The sequence below is a fragment of the Taeniopygia guttata genome, chromosome 4, assembly GCF_048771995.1.
Source record: "Taeniopygia guttata chromosome 4, bTaeGut7.mat, whole genome shotgun sequence".
Taxonomy (NCBI): Eukaryota; Metazoa; Chordata; class Aves; order Passeriformes; family Estrildidae; genus Taeniopygia; species Taeniopygia guttata.
The window spans coordinates 23,282,228-23,299,675 of record NC_133028.1 but is presented as its reverse complement, the minus strand read 5'-3'; the positions used below and the strand labels follow the sequence as shown (position 1 = coordinate 23,299,675).

Sequence of the window (17,448 nt, the reverse complement as noted above, 5' to 3'; positions counted from 1 at the left end):
AGGTTTTAAGTGCAAAAGAAGGATCTGATCTTTTCACGATCAGGTGAAATAAAATCACTTGTTCAAAACCATTAAAATATCTGTCTTTTCCCAACTGTAATAACTGTTCTTATGTTTCATTTCCTTCAGTAATCACCATCGCTTTTTTTCTTTTTACATAAAACTTGATTACCACCTTTACCTTGATTACCCACAACAGGGCCCTGTTGTATCTATGTACTGGTGAATAAGCTGGTCTGTGCCATCGGGAATGTCAGCAGTGAAACGGTGTGTGTGTGTGTGTGTGTGTAAGATTTCCTTAGATACAGTTTCTAAATGTTATTTACTCAGTAACACAGAAGAAAAGTGTTTTAAACAGTTATTTTTTAAAGGAAGTTCATTTGTTCTAAGCATGTAAAGGCAGTACAGTGTTTTAAATATTTGTTATTTTGTATCTTTGTCAGGTAAAGACAACCTTTGACTAAATTGGCTTAAATTTTACCTTTGGTCTTGTTTTGTGCATCAGGAAATTTATGTTAATTGCAAAGCAACAGTTTTGCTTTTGGAATGGAGAATGGTAAGCAGAATTTTTAGTCACTATTTAAAACCACCCCTTTCCTCTCAGCTGGAGAAAATGCAGCATATGTTTGGAAAGAGCAGACTGCTATGCTGTGTATTTGTATTTACAGGCAGATGTCCTTTGTTTAAGAATGAAGTTTTAAAATAGTTGGCTAGACTATCTGCAGTGTAAGTACATATGGCTTCTCACTTGTTGGATGGAGTTCAGAAAGGGCAGGAGAAGGCAGCTGTGGTTACTGGCCACAGCCTGGGCTGCTGGCGGGGGCTGGCAGCACCTTGGGCCTCTGTGTGCATGTATTGGGTATACATGGCAAGATTTTGGTAGTGGAGGGCTACAGGGGTAAAAAACAGAGAGGTGATAAGAGGTTTTAATTCAAAGCCAGGAGCTTCCACCATGTGTGACAGAGCCAATGCCAGCCAGCTCTAAGAGGGACCCACCACAGGCCAAGGCTGAGTCCATCAGTGGTGGTGGTAGTACCTTTGGGATAGCAGACAAGAATGTAAAAACTCTGTGCAACACCAGTAGCAGGCAGAGGATAGTAGTGAGAATGTGTTACCATTAATCTGGTAACCATGTGTTACCAGTAGTGAGAATATGTTACCATTTGGTAGCAGCTCTGCAGACACCAAGGTCAGTGCAGAAGGTGGGGGAGGAGGTGTTCCACGTGCTGGAGCAGAGATTCCTCTGCAGTCCATGGTGAGGCAGCTGTGCCCATGGAGGTCCATGGTGGAGCAGAGATCCACCTGCAGCCATGGAAGACCCCGTGCTGGAGCATGTAGATGGCTGAAGGCGGAAGGAGGCTGTGACCTCATGGGGGGCTCATGTTAGAACAAGCTTCTGGCAGGACCTGTGGTGCTGTGGAGAGAGGAGCCCACTCTGGAGCAGGATTGTTGACAGGACTAGGTCCTGTTGAAGGACTATGCTGAAGCAGCCTGTGCCTGAAGGGCTGTGCCCTGTGAGCAGGGACCCATGAAGAACTGCAGCTCTTGGAAGGACTCAGGCTGGAGAGGTTTCTGGGGTGTTGTTTCCTGTGTGTGGAACCATGTGGAACCATGTTGGGGCAGGGGATGAATGTCAGGAGTCCTTTTCTGAGAAAGAAGGAGCAGCAGAGACAACAGGGGGTGACCTGACTTCAGGCCACATTCCCAGTCCATTGGCAAAACTGTGGGAAGGAGGTAGAAAAAAATGAGAGTAAAGTTAAGCCTAGGAAGAAGGGAGGGATTGGGGGAAGGTGTTTGATTTTTTTTTTTTCTCAATTTGATTTATTTCCCTATTCTGATTTAATTGGAAATAAATTACATTATTTTCCCCAAGTGGAGGTTGTTTTGCCCATTATGAGGTTAGGGATCTCTGCCCATGATTAGGTGAGGACTGGTGAGTGATCTCTCCTGTCCATATCTTGATCCTGGACCTTTGTCTCCCTCCTGCTGTTAAGGAGGTCAGTGATAGAATAGCTTCGGTGTGCACCTGGCATCCAGTCAGTGTCCCTCCCCCCATAGAGACCTGGCTTTGGGACAAAATATACTAATTTGAGGGAAAACAGGATTGTAGTTTTCTTTAGAAGTTATGCCTTCAGAAGTCTTTTTGTTCATTTGAATGTCAGCATTGATCTGTCTTAGAATCAGGGAAGAGAGGAGATGGTTTGGGGTAACGTTTTATTACCTGATAGCCTCTCTGTTTTTGAGAAGCATAGGTAATTACAAATAAGAAATCAGAACATGCACTGAAACTAGGCCAATTGCAAAATTCAAATTATTTAAAAGTGTTTTTCACCAAGGTGGGAAGTGGACATGACCCTGGCAAGGAAATGCTGTCTCCGGTCTGGGAGGGTCACTGTCTGCTGCACTTGAGAAGAGTAAACATGCCAGATGACTTGGGTAACATTTATTTCCTCTCTTGGGGTCTGTTTTATTTAAGCCATCATAATAGAAATCTTTACTTAGCTTATACAAAGCACAGTCTCTTTCCTGGTTGTCAGCATTCACAGAATTGGCACAGTAACTACAGCACTGTAGTCAGCCTGGTCTGCCATAACTTAGCTACTCCAGTCTCTTAAGTTTGGAGGCTGTGTTTTTGCTGACTGTACCAGCCACATCAGAATTGTGTTAAGTTTAAGCATAAGTCCTCATGTGCCTGTGAGATGACCAGCAAAGAAGGATGTAGAAATCAAATGGTCTGAACCTCTGCAGTGTGAGTTTTGCATACTGGTTTCCCTAATTAGGACTTTATCTTCTGGAGTAATATTTCATTGAGTGTGGTAAGCTCTTAAAAGTATTCTCTGTGGCTTTAATACAGTGATCTTGCAAAAAGATGACCAGGAAAACCTGTGTTATAGCAATACTTGCTGAATAACAATAACTGTTTTTTAGTTTTTTTAAATCCTCTTTGTTAAGGTTTAAACATACAGCAGCATGCCTGTGCTATAGTAATTATGGATTTATTTTTTTTTTTTGTGCTAAGTAGAAATAGGTTTGACTTTTTATTTATTTTAGCAGACTATCTTTAAGATAGTTCACAAGCTGCTTGTTGAAAGTACAGACAGAAACAGGATAAGTTGGAAAGATGATTGGCAATAAATATGCCAGGAGATCAGATGTGGGTGATGACTAGCATGGACACACTGAGAATTTTAGGGCATTCTCTCAAGTCAGGTTTTTAAACAGATATCTGTCTTGGTATATTTTATGGGAAATATTTTTATAAATTATTTATTTGTACATTGATTTGTCTAAAGTTTTTGTGAATTCCTGGCTAAATGGATATGTGACTGAAAAGGAATGCAAAAAACCCACTGATCTTAATAATGAATACAGGGTACAGAATCTTAGCTCCGCTGATTTCATTTGGAACAGTTTTTGTCTGCTAATTACTGCTATGAACAAAGTTTTCCTCTCAGTTACACCAAAGCATTCTTAATTGATTTAAGATTATGCCCAAATTATTGCGACTGAAAGTACCTTTGTGGCAGAACACTTCCCTGGTTTTTTGTTACGTTTTCTTAACTTCAGCTGCCTTTGAACTATAATATTGGTGCTTTCTCAAGCTTTGTCTTTGTTTCTACTCTAATACTATTGCCACTGTTACATAAACTTCCATTTGCAGCAGTACTGTCATCTCTGTCAGGTAAATGCTTCTCTGACCAGGTATCCAGTGTATGGGGACTTGTGTGATGTGTCTCCAAGTAAAACCTGGTTGCTGCTTGTTGTACTCGGTCTCCTGAGTCTGCTGAAGCTCCCAGGACTCCTGGGTGTTGCCCAGCCTGGCTGATGTTTCTGACATAAGGTATTTCTTTTAAAATGCTTGCTACTGTGGGCAATAAATGTCAGAAACTTCTAGATCCTTGGAGGGGGCTTTTGTGTGGCTGATGCAAGGAGCAGGTGTGTCCCTGGGCCAGCTATTCATCCTCCTTCAGAGAATGAGGATGATCTACTTGGCTGTGCTGAAATTAGATCAGGATGTGTGGATTTCCGTAAGCTTGTGATGTTACCCCAATTAAATTTCTTTTTTTACTATTTTTTTATTGTTCTATTTTTAAGTACTGAAAAAACAGAGTGGGCAGGGAAGAGTTGAGCACACTGGTTACATGTGTCATCCAAACCATTAGTGCTGACAGTGCTCCTGACCTGTCACGTGTGCCAGATGTGACATCTTTCAACAAAATTTAGAGGCATGGTGAAAGATTATGGGCATGGTTTCACATCACTTTGGATTGCTCCAAAATGAATGTTTTAAAAGCTGTTAACAGCAACTGTTTAAGGGTGTCAATCCATCTTCTACAAGCTATTACAGCATGCCTTGTTGAATCTAGCTGTGGCCCCCTGTTCAATCTGTTTAATTTGAGGACCCAGCTGAAAACTAATCCCTCAAAGAAGATGCATCTTTGTGACATGTCTCTGGGATGAGGAGGTGGAGCCAGTCTCAAGGCCAAGTGCTGCTGAAAAGGACAGTCAGCTTAAATCAGTGTAGATGTAAAACTGTACGGTTGCCATCACTCTGCTGGCTGTGAAACAGCAACTCTGACTTTTACTTTCTGCAGCTGAATGTACATAAAATGATTGCTTGTGAGCACTGCCTGTTCATACATGGAGTTTGACTTGTTTAGTACAGGGCTGTGTTCTTATTTAAGTTCTGCCAGCTTAAAATTAAAGACTCTTCCAGCTCTTGTTTTTGCATATTTCAAATTTATACTGAGCTTAAATATAATACTAAATTTCACTGTTGCTTTTAACTATGGGGATAAGTTAACTTTAAATTGAGTTGCTGGTCTTGCAGGCATGTAGATTGTGTGCCTGTGTCCATTCACGTGCATACTTATACATATGTATATACACACTCATCTCTGACAGGAAGTCTTGAAGCTGCTAGTTCTCCCTCAGTAGCTCTGAGGATAACCAGCTTCCCAGGTGGCTAAACCGGAGTTATAAAATGGGGGTTATTCTTGTCATTTGTGACTTCAGAAGAGATCGTAGATGCTTACTTCACATACTACTATCTAGCCACTTCTGGTGCCATTTAGGTTTTGAAGGGTCTGATGCAGAATTTTAATGGTTTTGACTTTCAGGTGGTCCCATTTCAGCTGTCTAGGTTCAACCATGGTGTGTGACTGGTCAGTGATCTTGTTTCCTAGAGTTGTAATTCTGCATTTGAACACTAACTAGTTCCACTTGGAAGTGACTTGGAGGAAAATTATTTTTAAACAACAAAGAGTTTTGAATTTTATTTTCCAGTTGTGACACAGACGTCAGTCTAGGTTTGGTCATTAAATTTCCTTTGATTTATTGCAGGCCTCCTCAAGACCTTTATCAGTATTTCAATTCAATTTGTTCTATCATATGCTTTGCTTCTTTTTGTAGAGCACCTTCTTTTTGATTTCATAATACTTTACATCTTTTGTCACTGTTTAGCCAGAGAGGATCAATACATAGACAGCCCAGAACTCTCCTGTCCAAGCCAGCTTCTAGCCTTTGTCAATACTCATTTTAGAAGCTATCCAGTCCTGCTGTATTTCTTCAAGGGGTTAGATTTTTTTGCTGTACTGATTAACTTAACTGTTTTGAGTAAATTTGACCACCTGTGGCTGCTGCTGACCCTACATTCCTGCAGTACCTCCAGGCAAAATGCTAGACATAGCTGGCATTCTTGAAAAGCTAGGATAAAGCACTGCAGTACACATCCAGGGCAGTCTTTAGGGGGAAAAACCCCTGCTTCTTATTCTGTTTTAAAATCAATTTGAACACACAGTGTTGAGAGATGAGATTCCTCTCACTGTGGTTATACTTGACTCCCCTTGGTTGCTTACTGAAATGGATGGTTCTGCATAAATTAGAAAAAATTCAATGTAATTCTCTGGAATTGAGGCCTTAGATAAAACAGAGAGATAATAAGAGGTTTTAATTCATAGACAGAAATGATAGGGATCTAAGTGAGCTAGAGCAAGGCAATATTATTAGTTAGGAATTATTAGGGAATTTTATTGCTTCCTTCTGGAGCATCTGGTAACACCTGCTTAAATCAGGTCTGCTCTGAGATGGCATTCCTGTCTATTAATGAAAATAATTTAGCAATGTACAGGCTATTTTACTGAAGACTGCAATATTGAAGTGAAATCTAAATTTCTGTGGTTTGACTTTCTAGTATTGACATGATGCATAAATATAAAATCATTTGACTGCTTAATTAAGTGCATGAGATGTCCTGTAGGAAAATTTCCTTTCAATTCAAGAGGAAATTAATTTAAAACCTTGTTGGTTTAATACAGACATAGATGCTTCTCATGTATTTTGTAAATGAGCTTATTTTAAAAAATAGACAGAAACACAACAGTTGTTAATAAAAATCTAGGTCTTAAAACCTTAGGAGTGGAGACCTTGGAAAGAACATAAATGAACGTATTTTGGGCAAAGCAATATAGGTAATAATTGTTCTGCAGTGTTACTGTTGCTTTTCTATTTTAAAGTGGTTGTCTTTTGGAAAAGCTTCATAATCAATATTGGATTTGTATTTTTTTATTTTATGAGTAAATGCTACATCAGACTTATGGGCATGCATTGTAGCTCTTGGACGTGTCATCAAACATGAGCAGAAGTTGTTACTGAGAAATGACTTTTTTTTTTAATATTTTTTTTAAAAGAATTGCTGATTGTCATCTTAGGGTATGTGGTTGTTTGGATTTGATGATTCATCTGCAACTGTTGGAAAAGATTTTTCAAATGAATTAAGAGTATGTTTGCATGTTTCATGGTAGAATATGGTTAAGCTTAGAGGAATAAACTCTTGAAGCCAGTAAGATGGTAAAGGAAAACTTGGTATAACTTGGTAGAGGCATAGTTAATGCTGTTCTGTAGTTTGAGTTGTACTGTGAAGAATGGGAACTCATTGGTCCATGCAGGAAGCAAATGTAGGATACAGGACCTACTTCTCTGGTTCTTGTTATGGGACAGCTGTTCTTGGAGTTTTTTCTTTGAGTAGTGGTTCTCTGGACCTTTCTGTACTTGATAATTTTGTATCTTCTATCTTCTCAATTTCTCTTCCCTGGAAAAAGTATTTTTTCCTGTTGTTTCTAGAATAGTTAATTATTATTTTCTCAGGAGAAACTGCAGGATCTCTTCTGTCAGAAGCCTCAAGTTGGTTAAAAAAAAAAAAAAAGTAAAACCAGTAGAAGTAAATATATTAGATAAGAAATTTTAGCCTCATAGGAGTTTTTAAGAAAGTAGGAAAAATGTGAGTGTTTTTTGAAGATGATTGGAAAATTAATCTCATTCTTTTTATCAGGTGATTGCACTATTAATAGGGCTCCCTATCAGAGGTAGTGAATTGAGAAAATACTGCATAGCACTAGAACTGTAATGTTAAGTGAAAAAACAACTGATAAAATATTTTTACTTACTTAAGAGATCAACTGTAGATAGTGAATCAGCTCACCACCAACGATGATTAATAAAGGAAAAAGCTAACTAAAGATTTTTTCTGTTAACCACTAGTTCTTTTGAGCAAGAAATAATTCCAAGTACTATCTGACCCTGTTTTGTTAAAAAAACAAACAGAACAAACAAAAAGCCAACCCAAAAGCCCCCAAACCCTAACAGTTGTTATATTTGAGGTGATGGAGATAGAATTAAGGCAGAAACACTATTATAAGTAGCTATCAAACCTGTTCTATTAAGTATGTATGCAATGGTCTATTCCAAACCTTTCAAAGGCTTGCATAACGTCTTCTAGTGTGGGGCAAAAAAGTGCTGTAAATTTTTTTTTTAAATTTTGTCCCACAGCAAACCAGAGTGACAGAGAGGCTTGTAAGGAAGATAAGATGATTCTTTTTTACAACTGAGCACATATAGGCAAAAAAGTTTTGAATATGTTGCCCTGGTGTGCAGAATCAGTATGATTTCTGTTAGTACATGTTGTTGAAGTTAGAAATTCTTTATTGTCTTTTAGCTAGCTTTGAAGCTGAAATTCTGAGGTCTTGTAACAGCATCATTAAAGTTGATTATGACTGAAACTGGAGATAGACATGACCCTTTATTCTGTCTCTTTTTTCTTTTTATTGCAGTTATTTTAGGCATGCAATCTAAGACTCTGCCTGGGCATTAATGAATGCAGTGTGCTTTCTTGCTGCATCAGCTTTCCTATACAGGTTTTCTTTGGTATATGAAAATAATGTCAAAGAAATAGCATGCAGCAGCACAGATGTGGGAGAGAGATGTGCCCTTCCAAGGGCATATTAGATCTTCGGTATGAGTGGATGCCCAGGTAAGGGAATAGCTGTGTGAAGGCCAGGCGTGCTGGCAGAGTGGCTGACTAAGCAGCATACTGAAAGGCAGAGTGTGCCAGAGAGGCCAAGCTGGCATTGCCAAGTGCCTTGTGTCATGATACCTGTTATCTCTGTGCCTTGCCCTGGTGTGGTGGATCTCAAGGATGCTCTAAATGGAGCACTTTGTTGTGTGCAGCATAAGCTATGGAAAGTACTGAAGAATATCAAGAAGGGTTGTAGAGGAGTATACGGTGGTAATAGTGGTATACAGTATTCAGAATAGGAATTAATAACTTATGTGACTTACTGGGAGAATTTGTGCCTTCTTTTAAGGAGGTGACTTGCAAATTCAGATTTTCTTTCAGCTTTGCAGTGCACATTTAATAACCTGTCTTCATTCAGGCATAGTTATAAGTGAAAGCTGAGTGTGGCTCTGTTTTAATTTATCTTAGTTTAGCTAATGTTTCGAGAAATTATTGTTTTAATGGTGAGAAAGTACATCTCTTGGGAAGTGTCAACAAAGGACTACCTTTTTGGGAAAACTGTCCCTGGTTTATGGAGCTCTTTAACTGAGCAGGTGATGTAATATTTTAATATGATCTTGTGAGAGGGTGCATTGCTTTTCTGTGTCACTATTTCTTCTGTAACTGCTTGTCCTGGTTTGCTGGGTTTGACTTGTTAATGTATATGCAGAACCTGAGGTGGAGAGAGAATTACTAAAGAGCATGCTTGCGCCCTGGAGGGGGAAGGATGACTTAAGTTGAAGTGCTGCCTCCATATCCCATGGGTATGTGATGTGGTAGAGTGACTGGATCTCCTGCATTATTCATTGCCTCTAGCTTCTACTGTGCCGTGGGTGTTTATCACATGGATGGTTGTGCTGTGGGTTGCTGCAGAAGAGGTGTGTGTGTGACCTGAATACTCATCACCCACAGGTCTGTAAGTGACAGATAAAACCTGGTCTCAAGTATGGTGTGTCTGCTAAGAAGTCATATCACTTGGAGATGTTTTTCTCCCTAGGCAGCTTATGGAAGAGCATCTTTAGTTGCTTCTAACCCTCATGTTTGGTCTCTGTCACATATATTAGCTTTCAATTCCTTCTTCAAAATATGATGCCTGTGTGAAAGTTACTCCTAAAATATACTTGAAAATTGTTCAGCTAGTTGTGCTGCACCCCCTCATGCTAAGAATAAGATTTTTTGAAAGAAATTCCAGACTGCTTTGTTTTCAAATATTGATTCAAGTTTTTATTTCCATTTTTAAGGCTTTTAAAATTCTTCTAAACTCAGCTGCTTAAGTGTTTTCAAAGCATACTTGTTTCGCTGCTGAAGTGCTATCATCAGATTGTGTATTGGGCTTTTGTGAGCTCTAAGATTTGGGTCAGGGCAGATGAGGAAACAGAAAATATGGCTTGATTGCCATCCGCTGGGGGGAAAACATGCTGCAGTGGTACTTGATTGAAGAGTTGCTGTTGATGATAACGTACCCGTGTTGATCGTGCTGTGCTTTTGGCATAACAGCCCGGAGACTGTCAGCCTCAGCCCAGGTGTTTGCTCAGACAGTTCTGTATTAGCAGGAATTGTCTGGTTCTTGTTGTGAGTCATGATTGCAGTGATACTGAAAGCTGGAGAGGAGTGGACTCAGGGACAGAAAGAGGGACACAAGGCTTAGTTGTGCTGCTGGGACGATGCTCAGCACATTGCAAACCTGCTTCAGGCAGGGCCCTGAAGTGCTGGAGCTGTGTTCTGGATGTTTCTAAGCTGTCCCTGTTCCAATGGCTTTTGCATGTTGGATGTATGTGTGCTGAGACCTCACACCAGAGCAGCACGTGTCTCTCTGGAGCAGCTCCTTGCCATGGCTGTCTGGTTTACCCTTAGGAGGCTGAATTACTCACTAGTGAAAATACCAATTCTCTCAGACTGTAAGTGTAGGGTATTTCCATGAAAGCTTTTAATGGTGAGGTAGTATGATTTGTATGTAACTATAGTGGCAGAACACAATTCAAAGTGGGCTTTTTGGAGCATGCAATATGACGGGACCATGTGAGCCGAAGTCAGTGCTATGCACTGGGAGATGTCAGCCACTCCAAGGCTGAAGATTAATTCTGCTTCAGTGTCACCCAGTGCTTTGCTTTCCTCTGAGTTGGTGTCTGTGCAACACAGTTCAGCAAACAATAAGACTTGGGAAAAGCAGTAAGTCATGCAGCCAGAGGACTGAAGTAATACCCTGGTGTTTGGGAGCAGTCACTGGCAATATGAAGGTCTGCAGAAGTGTTTTGAAGGCAATGGTGAGGAGGATTTGCTAAAATGAAAATACAGTTTTGGGCCAAAGTGGCATAAATGTTCTAGTCCCACACACATGTGCCACCTTCTGATCAAAACCTTAAAAGGGAGAACAAAAACCACATTTCAGTATCTGCTTTGGATATTTTTTAATAAAAGAATCACTAAAATCAATGGAAGAGACCTGAGTATCCTTCATAAATATTGAGACTTTCCCTCCTCACAGTCTCCTCTGCAGTGAACCCTGGTCAGTCTTCATCGTGGGGAGCAAAGGACACGTGCCCATGTCCCAGGAGGACCAGAGGCCTCCACCTGTCCTTTCCAGGAGGGTGTCCAGAGTATGATTTTTAACCTGGAAGGGGAAGAGAGGGATCCCTCCTGCCAGTAGTGGAACACCAAATCAGTTTCAGTTTCACTGGACTTGTCAGGGTTCATAAATAAAACAGTGCCATGTGCATTTCAGTGTTTTATCCACTAGTTGTGAAAGAAACGCTTCTTCCTGACCTTCAAAAATTTTGGAAGGTAAAACCATCTAAGTGATGCAATTTTCCTTTTGGCCTTGTAGGACAGTAAGTGAATTAGTGTGTTTGGTGCTTCTTTCTGCGGATTTGGCAAAAACTACTGCCAAAGGAGATAGGATGGAGAGAAAGATAGATGCTGAAAGTGTCGGGGAATTCTTGGGGTGTGACAGCAGCCTTCTTCTCCACCCCATGTTCCATGAGTTTTATTAGCCATCATTATGTTAAGTGAGTCCCCCATGGTTGTCAGGCTGTTATGTTGAGGTTTGTTTGTTTTTAGACTATTTTCAGACTAAAACCCCTAGAAACCTCATAAAAATTGAAGCTCTTCTCTCCTTTTGGAAACAAACCCCAGCTGCCCAGGTTCTTGGGGTGGTTGCATGAGGCTCACTGGGAGGCTGTCTGATGGACTGAAGTTTGACACTGTTAAAGTACTTTCTAGAAGGAAAGAGAAAAATATATCCCTAAAATAGATGGCCATACTGTACTTATTAATTATTGATGTTACATTGGATGACTTCTTTCTTCTATTAAGAAATTGGAGGAAGAGGTGAAATTTAATGGAGGGGTATATGGATCTTGGGATTCCTGTTTAAAGGACAATTTCAGGCAGAGCTCGCTGTCTGATAATGTGAATGTGGCATGCCTGCATGTCTGTCCACGGCCAGAGGAAGCTGCAGTATGAAAACTGTCACAAGTTTTGTTCTGATACCAGTTCACTCAGCTCTATATGATGAATTCTGTACGTATGTAATATCATCAGTCTCACAAATGAGTTCATAATTGTTCTTTCAGTCTAAAAGTGCAGGAATTGTGAAGTCTGTAGTTATTTTTCCCAGAGCAACTGGATTCCTACTGACTTTTACACCCTTTCACCCTGCCCAACAAACAGGTTTGCAGTCCAATAGCAATATATAGCCATTACTGTAATGTAGGAGGAGTGCTCCAGAGTGATAGAATTCTTAGAATTGGTATTCCCTGATTCAAATAGACAGATTTATTTTCATATAGAATGAGCCATCAATGTGAAGAAGTGGAAGACTATCTGCTGCTCTCCCTGGACAGATATGCCACCCCCAGGTCCAGTCTGGCTGCTCTTTTCTGCAGCCCATCTGAGAAGCAGTTGCCCATTGGGCAGGGGAGGAGAGTTGATAAATATTTTTTATGTCAGTTTTTAGATGTAAGTGAGATTTAAGATTTAAATCAGAGTTCCTCATTCAGCATCAACAGAAACATCTGAAGATCTTGCTGGTGGCAGGTGACTTTATTATTTAAGGACAAAAAGAAAAATACTCTGCTATTGCTGAGCGACCTGCTGTTTGTCTAGTGTGTGTACTTCAGGAGAATTTCCAAAGTATAGAACTCATTTTGGTACTGAATGACTCCAGCTGAATTTTGGTGGTTAGAAACCTGCCTCTTTTGTATTAACCTGAATTTTCAAGTTCCTTACCAATAACAAGGAATTGGAAAGGAGAGCTGTAAAACCAGCTACTTTCTTAGCTGTTAGCAGGAAGCCACCAGGCACAAGCTGCAGTGGGGAAGAAGGAAAAACCTGCAGTGATTCCTAGGTTGGTAAAGTCCTGCTTAACCTCAAGAAAGTAGATTTGGCCTGAGTTTAAATGTTACAAATCCATGGGGAGTCTATCAGATAGAAGTCTATCTCTGTTTTGAGACATGTACAAAAGTATATTGTGCTCTAGCTTCTCAGGAAGAGCAATAATTCCCAATTTTTTTCTATGCTGACTGATGTTGTCTGTTTGGTTTTATTATTTCTAGCTGAAATTCTGTAACGTGCTCAAGATCAGGTTTCACACTGGCTTCTGTGACATCACTTCTTTCTTAGGCTAGGTGAAGACATGATTGCAGGTCTGTGTCCTATGGAAATCCAAGTACCCAGAAATCCCATTTCAAATATATGTAGCTATCACCCCATTTTTGCAAAAGAAGAAAATAAGGGCAATTTAACTTTTTTAACTTGCACCTATTATTACCTCAACCAGCCAGTTGTTTATTTCAGTAATGGTAATGTTATTTTACTATTTTGTCATCTGTGGGCGTTAAACATTTGCTAATTGCTTCTCTACCAAGGGTATCAGTGCTGCCTGCATGTTATTGCCTTTCAATTTGCTGCTTTTAATAAAGCCCTAAATGAGTTATTCCTGCTTGAATAGGTCTGGGAGGCTGAGCTGTCTGAGCCCTTCTTGAAATATGAAGATTTATAAACAGGATGAAAAAAGATTCCTCTCTTTATTTTCAAGTCTGCCAATTTTCAAGCCAGGCAATGTGGTGAAAATGTGGGTGGAGAATTGGACATTTTCAGCAGCATTTAGAGGAAAGGAAAAATACTCAGGATGGTGGATTCTCAACTGGGAAATAGAAAATGTTGGGTGTGTGGCAGCACAGTTTCAGGAATTTATGCCATCAGTGTTAAGATCCTGTTTGGTCAGAGGTCAAATATCTGTTGATGAAACTTTGTTTTGCCATTTTCTGTTTGCTGTTTTGTTGAAGAGGCTGGTCATTCCTACCTTTGAGACCCGTATTTTGTATTTCAGGCTTTCCTCTGATCTCAGAACTGGACCTTGTCTTAGTTTGTGTCAAAAAACTGTCTCCTTTCAGAAGTAAAAAGATTTTGAGTTTGAGATTATTTTATAATCTTGGAGTTTATTCAGTTGCAGTTACTCTAGACGTGGTTTAGAACAAGTTTGATATACAGGATGAAAACAATTAATTAGAAATATGGCAATGCCACGACAGACAGATGCATAATTTTGATTATGTTGGGAATAAATCCTTTAAAATTATTTGGAAAAGCTGGCATGTATGCTCAGCCTGTGAAGAAGTTTGGGGACTCAGAAAGTTTTGTTTATATAAATCCATGTATCTCAGCAAGAACATGCTGGTTTCTTGGCTTTCCTGGTAGGAAGGTGTTAACAACACATGTGTTTGCTTTCTCTCCCTCCTTTTTTTCTGCTCTTTTGAATACTGAAACCTGATAATGTGATACAGAAGTGCACAAATGTGCTAAATTGTGTTAGAATATTAGTTTAATGAGCATTGGAATGTTTTCTTCATAAAGGGCTTTTTTTTTTAGGTAAAATTTATTATTGAAAATAAAGTGAGTATATTTTCTTTACTTTTTTTAAAAAAAAAACTTTATATTTTAAAATTACTTTTTAATCTGTCTTTAAAAAGTTCTATTTCCAAGTGTCAAAAGACAAACATATTTTTTAGCAAGAATGTATTTAGCTTTCTTAAATGATCTGTTTTGTCTCAGCACTTTCTAAGATTTACAGTTCTTGGATTTCTGTTAGAACAAAGAAAAATATAAGCCTCTCTTTAAAATGGAATATATTTTGGCGTGATTTAGCCTGGCTTTTGCTTTAACAAAGAAAAAAAAAATATATAAGCTCTACAGCAGATGAGATTTGGGTCTTTGGTCTTGCATATTTATTTTCTCCACATGGGGGAACAAATAGAAAGTTAAGCACCACCCTGAATCTTAGAACATAGTTTGACCGACAGATATATTGCTGCTACTGGAGCATCTTTTGATGGGAGGAGGACCTAATTGTGTGAGGTTTTATATATATTTTGGTATATTTGTGGCATTTGATACTGAAAAATACATATATATTTTTCAGTACCAAATGCCACAGCATTAATGTAACCACTTGCCACGTGTGAAATGACTGTGATGCAGTGTACAGACATTACAAAAATGAATTATATACTTGATGTCTACTGAACACAAGCATAATTGAAAACATGATTTTTTATGAACTTATTGTGTACTGAGCACTTCTTGCTGCTTTTTCATAACTTGGGCTCGTGTCTATCATCTGGATTCATTTTCTTCATGATATTCCGTGTTTGTACAGGGGAAAACTGCAGCTCTGTGTTGCAGTGTGGAGAGAGATAATTTAAAAATGCTTTGCAATGTGTCTCTTACAGACCTGAGCTGCCATGGTCTGGCAGCAGATAGTGACACCTGCCAGGTTTGGGAAGATCCCTGCACTGTGATCCATGGATCCTCTCTTCTGCTTTTAGTTCACCTGTGTGCACATTGTAGAATGTGGATGGCTTTAAGGATGTAAACTGAAGGCAGCTGCTTGGGTTACTCAGTCATTTGTCAGTGCTGCTCTGATTCCCAGGCTCTGGCTGCTGCTTCTGGTATCCTGCACCTTTGCAAGCTCAGTAGTTTTATTTAATCCTTCTTGACTCTTCATAAATTAAAATATATGTTTTGGTTTTGTTTTGCAGCTTGTCTGATTTCTGCAGTGACCTGAGAGGTGCTGGTGCTTCAGAGCTTGGTGTTCTTGTACAGGCTTTCCACAACGAGCTGGGAAGAGTAAGTAACCTGCTCCATGTCTGTGGATCCTGGATCCTCTAGGGTGGGGACACTCTTCCTGAACCTTTCATGTCTCACAATTTAAACACTGAAGTTTTAGCACTTCAGTGTTAAAGAGAACTGGAGGTACCTGTATCTATGCAGTAGAAATACATACTGGAATATGTATTTCTACTGCATAGAACGGGAGGTTATGTAGACTCTGGAGGTACCTGTATTTCTACGCAGTGCTTACACTGTTTATCATGATATTCATGAACAGTGGTAGTCTAGTTCTCCTAGTACTCCAGCAAGAGTTCTTGGTGTATCCATTTTTACAGATTAGCTGTACTGTAACTTGCTCTGCCATCTCATGTGGGAAAAAGCTTTACTCAGCAGAGGTGTTTCACAGTAATGCTGTTCCTCTGTGGTTTCAGCAATGCTATCTGTTAATACAGACACCTGTGCTGGATATCAGTGTTCTGTGCAGTCTCCTGTGATATATCCACATGGTTCTCTGTGGGTCTTGGAGTGGGAAGGAGGCCCATAGCCACAGAGCTTTGTGACTGCAGCTGAGGCTGCGTGTGTGGAGAGATTACCTGGTGCTCCCAAATTAATCTCCCAGATGGAGATTATCATGCTCCCCAGCAGCATCTGATACCATGGCTTTCCCTTCCTTCTCACATGAGTTTACCAGGCTGGGGATGTATTTTCCAGTACCTGGCATGCCAACAGGTTTTCTCTTCTTCTGAAATCAGGCAGGCGAGAAGTCCGGAACTGTCTGCCCACAAAGAAAGTGCTGTTTTCTGGATGACTTGGGCTAAGCATATCTCCTTGTCTGTGCTATACAAGTAGTCGTGCTGGCAGAGCCCTGTGGAGAGACTGCTCTGTTTGCTGATAGAGGCAGGAAGATTTTTCCATCAGTATTGCCCTTCCAAATTTCTGAAATGCAGCAGCACCCTTTTGGGCTTTTGCTGATGTGATCCTTACGAGGGTGTTACTCAGTACAGTCCTAATGGATGGAGGTGACCTGGCAGAGCTTTCAGCTGTATGCCAGCCTTGTCAGCCACTGAGCACATCCTACACATGCTATAAGTTCTTGTTTTACTTGTGGGATGCACAGCTGCAAACTCTTACCCTGTAGGTTTCCTCTTTAGCTGGTTAGTTAATATGCAGAGAGAAGATATTATCATAGTACCTAGATACTATGACAGAAGATAACTATGAAAGAAGATATTATCATAGCAGAGAGAAGATTTTATCTAGTACCTAGACCTTGATTTAGCAAATGGTTTTCCATGGTGCATGTTACTTTTCCTAGAGAATTTTCTTACTTCTCACTCAGAAGCATTTCACAGGTCTTTATGATTTTGGGCATTTTTTGATGGTTTTGTTTTTCTGCCCCTACATAAAGCTACACTCCAGTGACATATTTCTTTTTAAATTAGTCTTTGTACAAAGAGAATGATGAGGCTCCAGCCAGCAAGGGCTAGTGTCGTGCTTGTATGTAGTTATGTGAGATGGGAATGTTTTAGCCAGTCCAGTAAAGACACCTTTTAAGGGCTTCTGGAGGGGTTCAGGATTAGTCTTCATGGTTTTCATGACTGTTAATCAGGCAGACTCACAGTCTGTGATACATAGGAGGCTGGGCTAAAGATGCAACTTGTCTTCCCAGGTTGTTGTTTTGTCTCCATACCTACTGGACAGACCCTCAGTTTACATGGGAACGGGACAGTATTCTTCTAAAACATGGAGTTGCCATGCAACTTATTAATCAGCCCTGGCTATCACAAAGTTCTTGTTATGCTATTGTCTCTTAAAATCACAGAACCATAGAATGATTAGGACTGGAAAAAATATCTGCTTGTTTGTGAAAGATTTGTTATTCACAAAATCAGGCCAATTTTCTGGTGCTTGAATTTGTTAGTAATAGGTTGAGAAGGAAATCCTGGGGGAGCTTCTCTACTTGCAGCAGGCAAAGCCTGTGCTTCTGCTCCCAGTGCTGCCATTGT

General features: G+C 39.9%; 1 protein-coding gene across 11 annotated transcripts in view; it reads left to right on the top strand.

The window, feature by feature from the left end:
- APBB2 (amyloid beta precursor protein binding family B member 2) overlaps positions 1-17,448 on the top strand; it is a 166,876-nt gene that overhangs the window by 40,417 nt on the left and 109,011 nt on the right. For all 11 annotated transcript variants that reach the window (XM_072928111.1, XM_072928105.1, XM_072928104.1 and 8 more), the window contains one exon: positions 15,370-15,457. The gene's annotated coding sequence lies outside the window, so the exon portion shown is untranslated. The remainder of the gene's footprint in view (positions 1-15,369; positions 15,458-17,448) is intronic.